At 35.8% G+C, this 13,162-nt stretch overlaps 1 pseudogene across 1 annotated transcript in view; it reads left to right on the forward strand.

The window, feature by feature from the left end:
* The window catches only part of LOC306652825 (cyclin-dependent kinase 17-like), a 781,406-nt pseudogene that overhangs the window by 11,555 nt on the left and 756,689 nt on the right, over positions 1 to 13,162 (forward strand). The window contains exons 3-4 of the transcript in view: positions 3,780 to 3,913; positions 5,882 to 6,009. The product of the transcript in view is annotated as a cyclin-dependent kinase 17-like (transcript). The remainder of the gene's footprint in view (positions 1 to 3,779; positions 3,914 to 5,881; positions 6,010 to 13,162) is intronic.

Below are 13,162 nucleotides of genomic sequence, written 5' to 3' on the forward strand. Positions count from 1 at the left end.
AGGGTTAGAGTTAGGGTTAGGGAGGGGGGCAAGTATGGAGGAAGGTACTACTGTATAGAGGGTAAAGAGGGGTGGGAGGGGTGGGGGGAAGGGAAAAAATAACAGAATGAATCAAACAACATTGCTCTATGTAAATTTATGATTACACAAATGGTATGCCTTTTCGCCATGTACAGAGAAACAACATGTATCCCATTTGTTTACAATAAAAAAAAAAAAGAATAATTGGAGCAAGATAGTATTCAGGCAGTTAAGAAACCAGAATCTACACCCTGTTGTAAAACATTGTGAAACATGTTGTATGTTATCAGCAAACCCAGACCCCCTTTGAATTTTTCCGGCAGCTTTGTTCCCCTTTTCCCTTTCATGTGCGACCCCTCCCGATGTGTGGTCTCTGCCTTTGTAAACCTACAAGATTTTTTGCTCGGGACTCAACTCCTGGACTCCTGCATGAGTCACGAGTTGGATCCCAGTGCGCTGGAATAAACACCTCTTGCAGTTTGCATCAAGTGATGCCTCCTGTGGTTGATTGGGGTTGCCGTCGATCCATGGGACAGAGTTGGGGTTTCCTTTTTGGGGGCCTTACAGTAGCTTAGGGTGGTGCTTAATTTAGGATCACACCTCATTAATGCTTGAAATGATCATTATAGACTAGTGATACCGCTCTTTACCGGTGACGAGTCCTGCTTCCTCAGGTGCTGAAGTATAACACCAGAGAAGCACACCGAGGCAAATGTAGAGTGGAAATGCAGATTTATTAAAGAAAAGTAAAAGCAGACTTCTCCCGGGTGGAAGAAGGAAACCCAAAAGCTGAATCCATGGGATGAGAAATATTGTCCTTTTTATGGGTTTTATTCTCCCATTCTTTCCCCCTTATCTCTTTTCTTCCTGCCTATATTACTAGGTCTGGTTTTGCATTAAGTGAGAAGCCATGGGCGGGGGGAGGGTCAGGGTTATTCAGGCAGATAAGGGCCCAGGGGGCACCAATTAGCAGCCTCTTATTTGCAGTCCTTGATAAAGGCAGGTAAATTTGGCAATTAATGGTCTCTGGAGATCCTTGACATTCCATTCTTACAGAGGCAGTCTCCAACTTCCAGAGGCAGATGGTTTTATGGCCTCCATTTCCTTGATCTGACCCGATACCCTATTTCTACACTAACTGCCTGTCCCAAATTCTGGCTTCACTAGTAGAGTAATTAGATTATCACCTTTTATTATTATGTTACTCTTTTATTATTAAGTGCTTTTAAATATCCAGGAAAATACATATCTTAAAATTTCTATTTATTTTAAGTCTACTTTCCTGATTATTTTTGGTAGTGTCTATTTTTAAAATTTTCAAAAACTCTTCATTTGCAGATGGGCACAAGGCCTTTATTTTATTTATTTATTTTTATGTGATACTAAGGAGGGAACCCAAGTGCCTCACATGTGCTGGGTGCACTTTTTACCACTGAGCCTCAATGACAGCCATAGTGGTTTCTTTTTTAAAGTTCATGATTGATTTGACTTTTGGAACATGTTATTTTTTAAACATAACAATTCAAATTTTCTTGAAATTTTTTGGGGTACCCGGATTGAATTCAGGGTCAATTGACCACTGAGCCACATCCCAGCCCTATTGTATATTTTATTTAGAGATAGGGTCTCAATGAGTTGCTTAGTGCCTCTCTTTTGCTGAGACTGGCTTTACACTCACCATCCTCCTGCCTCAGCATTACAGGTGTGTGCCACCACACCCAGCTAAACATAACAATTTTATTGTTTTGTTAGATAATTATATTTGCTGAAGTTTCTGAGCATTTTTGTACTGCTTGCATTCTTTCTTGCCATGACAGATTATTTCCTGATGTGTTTCATAAAATTTGGGAATATAAACTCATGCAGTTTTTATCTGTGGGTAATGTGTGTAGCCTTTACCTGTTTAGGTGTGACCTTACAGAATGGTGTGCTGCAGTCAGCTCACACTTGGAGATGATTCTTAAATTTTTAGCAACTTTGCCTGTTAAACATGGCTATTATTTATTTTTAATCATATGAGCTTATAATTAAGGTGAATTCAGAAACAAAAGTAATGAATATGCAAGAGTAATTATTTCTGATTTTTGTAGTGATTTTTACTATTTTTATTTATACAGTAAGAGTTACTTCTGTGGTATATTTATTGCAAAGTACCATGTAATGGTGTGCTACTGCATATCTTCCCATTGTTACACATTCAGTGTTGTGTTGGTAGTGTGAAGTGAACTATGGAAGACTGTTGCTGATGGAAATCAGAAAAAACTACAGGTAAGGGCTTGGATGACTGTTGATTGTCTAAACCAGGGACTTGTTAGTACCTTTTTAGGTTTTGTGGACTATAGTCTCTGTTGCATATTCTTTTGATTAGTAACATTTAAAATGCAAAAACAAAACAAAACAAACAAAAAAACCAAAAACATTTTTAGTTCAGGAACCATACAAGAACAGCTATTCTTGTATTGGAATCTTGGTCTAGGTTTAAGAAAGCAATGTTGAAAGTGTTAGGGAATGAGGTGAAATTTAAATTTACTGTATCTCTAGCTACTATGTAGTAAATGGCACAAAAATTGAGAAAGTAAGTGTTCTTCTGTTTCTCAAAAACTACTACAGCAAAGAAACCTCTTACCCCACTGACAGATTAGTAAAGTTCTGACATAAACCTGCATTGTTTTCATTTTTCTTCATGGGATCAAAACTACCAAAGAGCAGTTGTGTTTGAATCATATTTGTTTGTTAATAACATAATAACTTGGCTGTGTCAGGTAGCATTCAAGTTTTTATTCATAGTCTGAGACTATCAATCTTACCTCATAATAATTTTACCAGAGACTGGTCTTTCTGTTACGGTTTATACACCCAATTCTTCACCTTTTATCCCACTGTGTACCTAAACCCAAGCACTTTCCTGCCAGTATCAGCAACCCCCACCAAGAAATTGACAGTCTGTTTATGCTTAAGAGCTCTTCACTCTTGATTCTCTCTTTGTTAAATTTGCTTCCTGGGTATTGCCTATACAATTTTGCTACCACCTTTACATATTTAAGCATTATATTTTGATCTACATTTTATTGAGGTAGGAAAATTTTCAAATGTTGCTAGAAATATATGGCATGTTTAAATTCTTTAACATTTTTTAACAGAAAATAAATTTGTGACTGTAGATGTATCTGATATCAAATTTTAAGAGATTAGGAATCAATCACCAATACAATCATTTTTGCTGGCAAGTTAAATTTTTGTCTAGATGTCAACATAAAATTTCTCCAGAATCTCTTTATAAAAGAAGTGTATTCCATTATCATTTGCAACTGCTTATGAATATGAATTGGACTTTTTTTTACAATTGCTTACCAAGAGAAAAATATAGAAATAAGGTAAAATTTAATATTGATTTGTTAAGAAACACTTGAGTTTAATTTTTAGAGTACTATTCTTAAGTAACTATTATTCATTAAAAGTTTAAATGTATATTTCCAGGCTGTAATTTTTATTCAACTCTGGATAATGACTTGAGTGCAAGTTCTTTCATACTATTTTATAATCCAAGAGTGTAAAAGAATTTTTTAGTACTTCTTATTTGAAGACATTTGAGTTAATGTTTTGATCTCTTAACTGCACACATATGCACCTGACTATAAAAGATTCTTATAATCTGATTTTTGTATGTTGGTTATCTGCATTTTACCTGCAATGATAATTACATAGTAGGATAAAATAAATATTTATTAAATTAAACATTGTCTCATTTTCCAATACAGATATTCTTCACAAATATGTAAAATTGGGATCAGATGTTGAGAGTGACCAAGGTTCTGGGAAGTCATTTGATGAAGTCCAGTCACCTACAGGTATTTGTCTCAGAAATCATAAACATACATGGATCTCAATGGAGGCAACACTTTAAAAATATATAAATATACATTTATATGTGTGTTTTGTGTATAAATAAACACATACGCATATGTATACATACATACATATATATATATATATATATATATATCAAGCAAATAAAGCAATTTGAAAATTTTCATGAAGAGGGCTGTTATAATTATATCAGTGAGTTGTATTCTTAATATTTCCTTTTTCCTAATTACTATTCCAAGGCAAGTACACATTAATCATAGTATTCTATATTCACAGAATAAAGAATATTCATTTTTAGTTCAACTGTGTAAATATTTACACAGTTCCTTTATTTATCTCTTTTGATTTTTATAATTTTATTTTAAAAGGATTTCTTTTTATAGAATATACATTTCTTGATGTGATGATAGACCCAAGTTTCTCCTTGAAGTTTGTCTCAGCTCACATTCTATAGTTATGCTACTGCCGGTTACCGGCAGTGAATCCTGCTTCCTCTAATGTTAAAGTTTGAACACTAGAGAAGCACGTCAAGAAAAGCATATTAAGCAGGTTTTATTTAAAGGTAATAATACAGAGTTCTCCTTGGAGGTAGAAGGGGACTATGGCTGATGTTCTGAAGTCCCAAGAAGTGAGTGCACACTATGTCTTCTATAGATGAAGGTTTCTTTTGTTCTCCAGTTCTCTCCACTCTTATCTCTCCTTCCTGCCTGTATGCCTAGGTCTGATTTTGCAGGTGAGATAAATAAAATGAGAAGCAGATGGGGCAGGGGTAGGGCCAAAGTGATTCAGCCATGCAAGGGCCCAGGAGGCATTAATCAGCAGCTCCTTGCTTGCCTTCCTTTATAACAGCAGGTAAATTTGTTAATCAATGGACTCCAGAGATCATTGACATTCCATTCTCCTTGGGGCAGTCTCCAACTTCCAAAGGCAGATGGCTTTTATGGCTTCCATTTCCTGGATTTGACCCCATACCCTATTTCTACACTAACTACCTGTCCCCAATTCTGGCTTCAGTTAAATGAAATAGAACAACTTTTACTTCTAGTAACAGCAAAAAGAAAATATTTTAATTTTGTTTCACATGTTGTATTCAAAATAATATCTACTTGTTTAATTATTTATATTGATCATATGTTGTATATGCACGTTCCTACCATATGGTGTAATAATTTTAAAGTAAATCCAAGATAAATTTACTAATGCAATGACACCAAAATAACTGAGTTTCATTTGTCTTAAATCATTTTTGTAAAACTGCACCATATAACTTTGCTTATAAATGTTTACTAGCAAACATTTACTTTGCTAGTAAATGTTGTGCCTTCAATATATTATATATAATCAATGTGGCTGTAAGACCCCCAAAAAGGAGACCCTAACTCTGTCCCATGGATTGACGGCAACCCCAATAAACCGCAGGAGACATCACTTAATGCAAACCACAAGAGGCTTTTATTCCAGCGAGCTGGGACCCAACTCGTGACTCATGCAGGAGTCGAGGTGTCGAGTCCCTTGCAGAAAATCTTACAAGTTTATAAAGGCAGAAACCACACATCAGGATGGGTCACACACAGAAGGGAAAAGGGGAACAAAGCCACTGGGAAATTCCAAAGTGGGTCTGGGTTTGCTGATAACATACAACATGTTTCACAATGTTTTACATCAGGGCATAGATTCTGGTCAACAGTTTCTGGTAATCTCATATCCTATATATCTTAACTGTCTGAGCACTATCTTGCTCAATTTACCCTTTTATTCTCTGTTTGGGGCTCTTTCCTGGAACAGCTTTAAGGGCTTTGTTCCCATCACTGGGAGGGAGACCTTAGGGAGTTGAGATAAAACAGACAGCTTAAAAAAATGTCCATTCTTTCATAGGTAACTTTTAAACTGCAGTTAACTTCAGCTAATATTTGCTAAAAAAATAATACTCTAACATATATGAATCAAAAGTCAAATGCCCTTTTTTGTTTTGGTTACTGTTTTCTTTTTGTAGGATTTTAAGAAATGATTATCCCTACCTGCAGATATCAGAATACCTGTTGGATATCTGGAAAAGTTGCAGATCACCAACAGTCTACCATTTCATCAACCATTAGCTAGAGGTCTCATAGAGCTTTCTTAGTAAGTTTTTGTATCCTACCTGCATCATCACATCTGCTTCTTCTATTAACTGAATATAAACCTTTAACTTTTTGGAAGTTATGGGAATTGAACCCCAAAATTTGCACAAGCTAGGCAAGCTATGTCAATGAGCTAAAATGCCAGCCCTTAACTTAATATTATGTAAAACTTCTGGGTTTTATCATTTTTCATTCTTTAGGGTTTATTGGAACCCTTAACATGCATGCATATTAGAATGGGATTTAAGCTGTATTGTATTTCATTTTTGGTAATTTTTATTGACATATGCTAGATATTGAAGGATATTTACCACATATATCTTCTTAGATGTTCTGTACTAGATACAATGAACATTTGTTAATATAAATGAATTATCTAGTGAAGTACCCAAACCATAACCCTACAACTCAATGAGTATCTGCAGTGTTAACCTACCTTTATGAGCAGTATGCAGTTGAATAAAATTTAAAAAATCCCAGAAAGACCTTTCTATTACCTTTCATTTCATTTAATACCCCTCACCTGTAGTCATGATTCCTGTCTCTTTTATACCAAAGATTAGTTTTACCTGCATGCATATATACTATTTTGACCATATTATTTTAGAGTATGTTTTAATACCTGGAACTTTCTTATTCTCATAAATACACATTCTTAATTACTTTTAAAATACTTAATACTTCTTTTCTGATTATTATTTAAACCACTGATCTTTTTGCAATTTAGTATAGAAATATGTTTTCAAAAATTTCCATAGGCATGGAAATGTACATTATTTATACAGTTTGTATGCATGTACATACACATATGTACTAAATGCTTTGTATCTTGAGATTATGAAAGTTTACAGTATGCATTTTTTGTGGTTGGTTTCTTTTGCTGTGTTAAGTTTGTGAGTTTTATCTATAGTGATGCATATAGTGATAATTCATTTGTTTTTTTGCATGCTGGTTTACTGTATAAATATATTGTATTTTTTAGTGTATTACACTTTTTCAATTCCGTTAATGATCATGTTGCTTCTAGTCAGTTTTTTAATCTTATCAGATAGTGCTAAAACCATTCCTGTGAATGTTTTTGGTTTTTGCTTAACATATGTAACACTTTATAGCTAGGAGTGGAATATTGGATTATATTATATAAATGTATATATACATGTTCAGACTTCCTAGAAAATATAAAAAGTTTTCCAAAGTAGTTGTACTAATTTATACTTCCAACATCAGTGTATGATAGTTCTCTTTGGTCTTCTTGCCCATTTTTGAGGCTGTCTTCTTTTTTAATTTTAACTTTTCTGTTAAAATAGTGGTCTCATTGTGACTTTATTTTGCATTTCATTGTCTAAGTTAAACACTTTTAAGTATGTTTGTTGGTCATTTAGGTGTCCTCTTTTGTAGAATAATTGCCCATGTCTGTTGCCTATTTCCTACTGGTTTTTGTACCTTTTTCTTACTGATTTATAGGAATTCTTACATAAAGGAACTTTGTCAGTTTTATGGTTTACAAACATCTCCTAGAATGTAGCAATTGTCCTAGCGCTTGTTATTGAAAGGACAGCTTTTCCTGGTGCACTTGATCTTTGACATAAGTTCAGATCATTGCATATTTTATCTTTTGGATGACTACAGTTCTCTACTAAGGATACATATAAAGCATCATAATAAGTAAAATGGGCAAAAAGTAAGTGGTCGGCAAATCATAAGTCTTCAGAGAAGGAAGCACTTGAGATGGTCTTTGAAAGATGGGAAGGAATTTGTCAATTTGAAAATAGGTCTGTGAGTGAAGAGCATTCTAAGCAGAGGCAATTTCATGCAGTAAACTCAGAGATCAGAATGTGTATGTTATGTTAGAAAAATTGTAACAGATGAGAAGGATAAATATGTAATAATTTATTTTAAAATAGGATTTGAAAGGATAGGATAAACCAGAGTATAAAAAGCATGAGGTATCCATTCAAGGAGTCTGACCATCCCACATAATAAAAAGTGTTTATTTAAACAAGGACTGACAAGATTACATTTTTTTTCAAATAATAGCTTCAGGAAAAGTAGAGATGATGAAATATAGGGAGAGATAGATAAGAGGCATGTAGATAAATTAGGAATTTATGCCAAATTAGGAATGGTGTGACCATCATATGGAAATAGAAAGTAGAACACAGACCCTAGATGTCATGCTAAGAGAAGATAGACAGGACATGGTACCCAGCTGAAATTTGTTTCTGAGGGACGAACTATTGATGATGACTTCTAAGGTTCAAACAGCTATTTATCTCCTTTCAACATATTATATCATGGGATATTTATTATTCACAAAAGCTTCTGTTTTGATTAGATATTCTAAAGTGTATAATTACTTTATTCTGCATACATTCTGAGCACATTGACAAAGTGTAACCAACTTGATTTTGGAACATATCTGTGATTATCATAGTTTTTGCACATCACTGCTTAAAACAATTTAAAATATATTTTGTCACTTAATTTTCTGGTCAAAACATTTTTCGACTATCAATTTTTATAAAATATTTGTACTTTGATGAATTCTAAATTATATTTGTTCTGATTTGGAGGGAAAGAGTGAATTAATACCATGTGAAAGCTTTTTAGGGGTATTATCAAACCCAAGGTCTCCAACATACTAAGTAAGTGCTCTATCGATGAGCTCCATCCCCAACACTTACCATGCAGTTCTCAAATCTGTCATTTAAAAATAGTTGTCTCTTCCAGTCTATGTGAAACCCTATTATGAATGCTTAATGATTAGGGTTTTTATTATTGTTGTCTGTTCCTATCGATTTCCCATGCTTTTTGATTTTGAAATGGCTTATAAGTTTCAGATTAATCATGCCAGCTATATTTTGGTTTCTATCCATGCATCCCTTTTGTTACCATTTACATTACTAAGCAGATTTTTTAAAATATATAATCAAAAATTATTCTTCAAAATGAAAGATCTTTACCTTGTATTTATATTTGAAGGTGGGAAGTAGGCAAATGAATGGGATAGTGGAAAAGCAGTGGGAAAGGAAAAAACATTTTTTACACTTCGAATTCAAATTTACATGGATGTCATATTCATCATGTATCTAAAATTAGATTTTTTTCTTCAGTGAGGTCTATTCTGCAATATATCAATCTGAATCTTAGACTTTATGTTTGAAAAACAAGGGTGAGGTTAGGATTGGATGGAAAGCAGTTGTGTAAGAACAAATATTCTTCACAGATATTTTTAAAAGTTCAGTTTTTCATGGATAACATACACTTCATCTTAGATGGGAATTAAGAAATTGAATCGCAGAATTCATTTTTGCTGGAGGAAGTGACAAGGAAGGATGATGGATCTATAAATCCATGGTCATCTACCTCAAATGGACCCTCAGTTTTGCACATTTCACTGTCTTATTCTAGGCAAACATTTTATCTCTTCTGTATAATAAAACAAATGCTGTAAACATGAAACTACCCCACTTTCTGAATAACAATCATGCAAATCTGTCTACACTTACTGTCTTTTCAATCATGTTGCCCTTTTGTCCCATCTCACCTGCTCAGGGTTATTGGAATATCTGTTATACCTATAAAACTTTTTTATATTCAGTCTCCCTTTCTTATCTTCATCCTTCCCACTGACTTTCTATTTAAATAAATTTTTAATTTTAGATAAGCATAGAAATTAGAAAGTAAATACAGTAATTTTACCATATACACAGTTATTCCTATTATTTGTAGAATGTTACTTTAATACATTTTGTACATTACTTCTCTTTTCTGTCCCAACATGTCCAGGAATAAAATCCATTGCTGTCAAATAGAGCAATTCAGTAATTCTCACAGGGAGGGAAATGGTTGTTTGAAATAACCTCCTGCTGTTCACAGTGTTTTCCAATACATACTCACCTTTAACATGGCACCTGTAGAACCTCAGCATATTCTTCACCTGTTCTAAAGCTAAATTGGAAATGCATCTCCAGCTTAATACAGTCTGATGACTGTGATTCATGAATTATGTTAGTAGAAACAAAGCCACCTAGAAGTCTCTTGTTGCACTTACTACTGCCTACAAAGTATGCTGAATTATAGGAAGATCGATTACAAGTTGTAATATGTCTTATGTATGTATTTTTTAGTGTTTATATGCTTTTCCTGTAAGAGCTATCTGAATAGGAATTTGCATGGGCTGTCAAAAAGTGAATTATTTTCTTAGAAAAATGAAATATGAAAAAAATAATCATCTTTTGTCTGGAAAGCAGAATTAAGGGAGTTTTTAGGCACTGAGGTCAGCACCATCACTGGTCGGTCACAGTCGCTGAGCAAGCTGACGGGTGAGTCAGGCCGCCTGCAGTGTGGAGGTTGCAGGAGGGCACCCAATCTACCTGCCTTGTGGAGCTAGACAGTGGGCAGCCAACCTGCCCAACCACCAGGCCAAAGGCAGATGTCATCATTGAGTGACACCGCCTGACCCTTGCACCAAGGTCAGCACCATCACTGGTTGGTCACAGTCGTGGAGTGAACTGGCGGGTGAGTCAGGCCACCTGCATTCTGGAGGTAGCAGGTGGGCACCAAACCCACCTGCCTTGCAGAGCTAGGTGATGAATAGCCAGCCCACCCAAACACCAGGCCAAAGACAGATGCCATCACTGAGTGACCCCGCCAAACCACCACTCTGAGGTCTGTCACCATAGCAGAGCAAGCCGGCAGATGAGACAGCCCTTATGCATCACAGAGCCAGCCAGAGGCTTCTTTATAGGCTGGCGCAGGGATTTTGAATTATTCCTGAGGGTGTGGCCATCATCATTGAAGTGCAGCTCCTTTCCTGAGACACCTACAGGAAGCTAGAGGAAACTTGACAAGAACCAGAAGTCAAGAAGAGGAGGTATTGAGAGACTTGGGACCAACTCACAGCCACCAGATGAGTCTCTCCCACTGGTCAGTCTCCCCAGATGGGTAGTAGTCCCAAAATGCAGGGAACTTCATGGAGTAGAGTGGACCAGTGAGACTCCACTGCTGGAGACAAGAACCCAGTCAAACAGGAGCAAAGTAGAGGAGGGCCGCACAGCAAGAAGCTTCAACACAGAGTGAGGGTCTGAGGCCCAGGTGGTAGGTCTGGTCCCCAGGAAACATAGCAGAGGAGGGAGCTCAGCAATGAAGTCCCTAGATGGCCAGGCTCCTCAGCCCAGGCAGTAGGTTGGGACCTCTGGGAATATCGCAGAGGAGGGCTTCCCAGTCCAGGTGGTATTTCTGGACCCAAGGGAAATTCTCAGAGGAGAGCTTGGCAATGAAACTTCCCCACTGGATGAGTCTTCCTTCCTAGGTGAGGCTTTCCCACCAGGACAGTAGAACCACAGACAGAGGCCCAGATCAGATATGCCCCAGTCTGCAGTCTAGTCCCCATTTGAATGACCATCAGTCAATGCGTGGAGGCACCTCTGCTCAATGACAGGGAATATACCTCACCTGAAGGCCACCACCCCTAGAGTGGCAGCTTCCTAGTGGAGCACCACATTATCAAGGTCCCACAAGACTTCAGGCTACTGAAGGCTAAGAGGTGAATTATTGGAAATCTACAGAGACAATATTAGTCAATAGAGGAAATCTGAAATATCCCAGAGTTTCATTACTAGAGGGGTAGATACCTGAGCAATATGAGAAAACAAGAGAAGAAAATGTCCCAAACAAACCTAGATGCTACAACAATAAAATCCAATGACAGCATGGCAGAAGATATTTCAAAAAGGGAGCTCAGAATGTACATAATTAAAATGAACAGGAAAGCAAACAAGAAGATGAAAGAGCAAATGCAACATTGAATAACAGGATGAAAGAAGAAATGCAGGCATTGAATAATTGTATCAATCAAGAGTTAAAAGAGCAAATACAGAAAGCAAAAGATCATTTCAATAAAGAGTTAGAGATATTGAAAAAAAAACAAAGAGAAATCCTTGAAATGAAGGAAAAATGAATTAAATTAAAAACTCTGTAGACAGCATAACAAATAGGATAGAACACCTGGAAGACAGAAACTCATATATTGAAGACAAAATATTTAATCTTGAAAACATAGTTGACCAAACAGAGAAGATGGTAAGAAATCATGAACAGAATCTACAAGACCTATGGAATATCCTAAAAAAGGCCAAACTTAAGAATTATTAGGATTGAGGAAAGCTTAGAGAAACAAACCAAAGGAGTGAACAATCTTCAATAAAATAATATCAGAAAATTTCCCACATCTGAAGAATGAAGTGGAAAATCAAGTACAAGAGGCTTACAGGACTCAAAGTACAGAAAATTACCACAAACCCACACCAAGGCACATTACAATGAAAATACCTAACATACAAAATAAAGACAGAATTTTAAAGGGTGCGATATGAAAGAATCAAATTACATTCAGGGGGAAACCAATACAGATATCAGCAGATTTTTCAATCCAGACCCTAGAAGCTAGCAAGGCCTGGAACAACATTTTTCAAGCCCTGAAAGAAAACGGATGCCAACCAAGTATCTTATACCCAGCAAAACTTACCTTCAGACTTGACGACAAAATAAAATTCTCCTGTGATAAACAAAAGCTAAAAGAATTTACAAAAAGAAAGCTGGCACTGCAGAACATTCTCAGTAAAATATAACATGAGGAACAGATGAAAAACAATGATGTAAATCAGTAAAGGGAAGAACTACCCTAAAGGAACAACCAAGTCATGTCAAAAAAAAAAAAAACAAAAAAAATGAGTCAAATGCCTGGGAATACAAATCATATCTCAATAACAACCCTGAATGTTAATGGTCTGAACTCATCAAACAAAAGACAGACTGGCAGAGTGGATTAAAAAAAAGATCCAACAATTTGCTGCCTGCAAGAAACTCATCTCATAGAAAAAGATACCCACACACTAAAGGTGAAAGGATGGGAAAAATATACCATGCACATGGACACAGCAAAAAAGCTGGAGTATCCATCCTCATATCAGATAATGTGGACTTCAAGCCAGAGTTAGTTAAAAGGGATAAAGAAGGACATTTCATACAGCTTAAGGGAAGAATAAATCAACAAGATAAAACAATTATACATATCTATGCCCCAAACAGTGGCTCATCAATATACATCAAACAAATCCTTCTCAAAACCAGAATTCAAATAGACCACAACA

The sequence above is a fragment of the Sciurus vulgaris genome (genome assembly GCF_902686455.1).
Source record: "Sciurus vulgaris genome assembly, contig: HiC_scaffold_611_arrow_ctg1, whole genome shotgun sequence".
In the NCBI taxonomy this organism is placed as follows: Eukaryota; Metazoa; Chordata; class Mammalia; order Rodentia; family Sciuridae; genus Sciurus; species Sciurus vulgaris.